This window comes from Arachis ipaensis, chromosome B5, assembly GCF_059453495.1.
Source record: "Arachis ipaensis isolate K30076 ecotype BB chromosome B5, ASM5945349v1, whole genome shotgun sequence".
Taxonomy (NCBI): domain Eukaryota; kingdom Viridiplantae; phylum Streptophyta; class Magnoliopsida; order Fabales; family Fabaceae; genus Arachis; species Arachis ipaensis.
The window spans coordinates 35,366,085-35,369,541 of NC_142440.1; the positions used below are offsets into that span (position 1 = coordinate 35,366,085).

Below are 3,457 nucleotides of genomic sequence, written 5' to 3' on the forward strand. Positions count from 1 at the left end.
ATTTACTTCAAAATTTTCAAGTTGTTACTTGCCTATTAAGAAAGGATCAAACTTTAAATTTTAGAATCATATCTTTTAATTTCTTGTTAGTCAAGTAATCAACTTTAATTTTAAAAACTTTCTTTTTCCAAATTGATTTTCAATCATATCTTCTCAATCATATCTTTTCAATCACATCTTTTTCAAAATTAATTTTCAATCATATCTTTTTAATTTCTAATTTCAAATTCTTTTTCAAAATCACTTAATTTCTTTCCTAATTTTAGTTTTCGAAAATCATCAATCAAATTTTCAAAATTTCTTTTAATTATTTCAAAATCTTTTAATTTATTTTCGAAAATTCTTCCCCTCTTCTCACATCCTTCTATTTAAGGGACTAACACTCCTCCTCAAGGTGCAATTCAAACTCTATCCCTCTTGATAAGTTCGAATTCTCTTCTATCTACCTCCTCCTTCTATTCTTCTTTTCCTCTGATACCTCAAGGAATCTCTATACTGTGACATAGAGGATTCTCTACTTTCTTATTCTCTTCTCTTTCATATGAGTAGGAACAAAGATAAAGGCATACTTATTCAAGCTGATCCTGAACCTAAAAGGACCTTGAAGAGAAAGCTAAGAGAAGCTAAAGCACAATTCTCTCTAGAGGGCCTAACAGAGCTTTTCAAGGAAGAAGAAACCATGGCAGCCGAAAACAACAATGCCAACAATGCAAGGAAGGTACTTGGTGACTTTACTGCACCTACTCCCGACTTCTATGGGAGAAGCATCTCAATCCCTGCCATTGGAGCAAACAACTTTGAGCTTAAGCCTCAATTAGTTTCTCTAATGCAACAGAATTGCAAGTTTCATGGACTTCCATTAAAAGATCCTCAACAGTTCTTAGCTGAATTCTTGCAAATCTGTGACACTGTCAAGACCAATGGGGTTGACCCTGAAGTCTACAGATTTATGCTTTTTCCTTTTGCTGTAAGAGACAGAGCTAGGACATGGTTGGATTCACAACCTAAAGAAAGCCTGAACTCTTGGAAAAAGCTAGTTAATGCCTTCTTGGCAAAGTTCTTTCCACCTCAAAAATTGAGCAAGCTTAGAGTGGAAGTCCAAACCTTCAGACAGAAAGAAGGTGAATCCCTCTATGAAGCTTGGGAAAGATACAAGCAATTGATCAGAAGGTGCCCTTCTGACATGCTTTCAGAATGGATCATCATAGGTATTTTCTATGATGGTCTGTCTGAACTATCCAAGATGTCATTGGATAGCTCTGCTGGAGGATCTCTTCATCTGAAGAAGACGCCTGCAGAAGCTCAGGAACTCATTGAAATGGTGCAAATAACCAATTCATGTACACTTCTGAAAGGAATCCTGTGAATAATGGGATAGCTCAGAAGAAAAGAGTTCTTGAGATTGATACTCTGAATGCCATATTGGCTCAGAATAAAATATTGACCCAACAAGTCAATATGATTTCTCAGAGTCTGTCTAGAATGCAAGCAGCAATAGGCAGTACTAAGGAAGCTTCCTCTGAAGAAGAAGCTTATGATCCTGAGAACCCAGCAATGGAAGAGGTGAATTACATGGGAGAACCCTATGGAAACAACTATAATCCTTCATGGAGAAATCATCCAAATCTCTCATGGAAGGATCAACAGAGACCTCAACAAGGTTTCAACAACAATAATGGTGGAAGAAACAGGTTTAGCAATAGCAAGCCTTTTCCATCATCTTCTCAGCAACAGACAGAGAATTCTAAGCAGAGCCACTCTGACTTAGTAACCATTGTCTCTGATCTAATCAAAACCACTCAAAGTTTCACGACTGAAACAAGGTCCTCCATTAGAAATTTGGAGGCACAAGTGGGTCAGCTGAGTAAGAAAATTACTGAACTCCCTCCTAGTACTCTCCCAAGCAATACAGAAGAGAATCCAAAGAGAGGGTGCAAAGCCATAAATTCGTCTCACATGGCCGAACCTGGAGAGGAGGAAGAGGCAGTGATCTCCATTGAGGTAGACCTCAATGGACGTCTACTGACCTCCATGGAGTTCCCTGATGAGGAACCATAGGAATCTGAGGCTCACACAGAGAACATAGAGATTCCATTGAATTTACTTCTTCCATTCATGAGCTCTGATGAGTATTCTTCCTCTGAAGAGGATGAAGATGTTACTGAAGAGCAAGTTGCTAAGTACCTTGGAGCAATCATGAAGCTAAATGCCAAGTTGTTTGGTAATGAGACTTGGGAGGATGAACCTCCATTGCTCATCAAAGAACTGGATGACTTGACTAGGCAGAGATTACCTCTGAAGAGACAAGACCCTGGGAAATTCTCAATCCCCTGTACCATAGGCACCATGACCTTTGAGAAGGCTCTGTGTGACCTAGGGTCAAGCATAAACCTCATGCCTCTCTCTGTAATGGAGAAGCTAGGGATCATTGAGGTACAAGCTGCAAGAATATCACTGGAGATGGAAGACAATTCAAAGAAACAAGCTTATGGACTTGTAGAGGATGTCTTGGTAAAGGTTGAAGACCACTACATCCCTGATGACTTCATAATCCTAGAGACTGGGAAGTGTATGGATGAATCCATCATCCTTGGCAGACTCTTCCTAGCCACAGCAAAAGCTTTGATTGATGTTGACAGAGGAGAATTGATCATTCAAGTGAATGAAGACTCCCTTGTGTTTAAAGCTCAAGGATATCCCTCTGTAACCATGGAGAAGAAGCATGAAGAGCTTCTCTCAATACAGAGTCAAACAGAGCCCCCACAGTCAAAACTATAAGTTTGGTGTTGGGAGGCCACAACCACTCTAAGTTTGGTGTTGGGAGGTTCCAACATTGCTCTGAACATCTGTGAGGCTCCATGAGAGCCATTGTCAAGCTATTGACATTAAAGAAGCGCTTGTTGGGAGGCAACCCAATTTTTACTTATCTATGTTAAATTTCTATTTTCTTTTGTTATTTTATATTTTCTATAGGTTAATGATCATGTGAAGTCACAAAAATAATTGAAAAAAAAAACAGAAGGAAAAACAGAATGAAAAATAGAACACCCTGGAGGAGAAACTTACTGGCGTTTAAACGCCAGTAAGGGTAGCAGAATGGGCGTTAAACGCCCAGTCTGGCACCATTCTGGGCATTTAACGCCAGAAATGGGGACCAGACTGGCGTTTAACGCCAGGAATGGGCAAGAAGCTGGCGTTAAATGCCAGTAATAGGCAGCAGCCTGGCGTTTAACGCCAGGATTGGCAGTAAGGGGCGTTTTGCACGCCACATGGTGCAGGGATCAGAAATTCTTGACACCTCAGGATCTGTGGACCCCACAGGATCCCCACCTACCCCACCTCTCTCTCACTTCTTCACCCATTCACCAATCACCTCAATACCCCTTCCCCAAACACCCCTCACCTATCAAATCCCACCATTCTCTTCACCACTCACATCCATCCTTCATAAAATCCC

At 40.4% G+C, this 3,457-nt stretch overlaps 1 non-coding gene across 1 annotated transcript; it reads right to left on the reverse strand.

Annotated features, from left to right (window-relative positions):
• Positions 1-1,081: 1,081 nt before the first annotated feature.
• On the reverse strand, positions 1,082-1,189 carry LOC148563830 (small nucleolar RNA R71). The gene has a single exon (XR_015884376.1). It is a non-coding gene; the product is annotated as a small nucleolar RNA R71 (small nucleolar RNA).
• Positions 1,190-3,457: the final 2,268 nt, after the last annotated feature.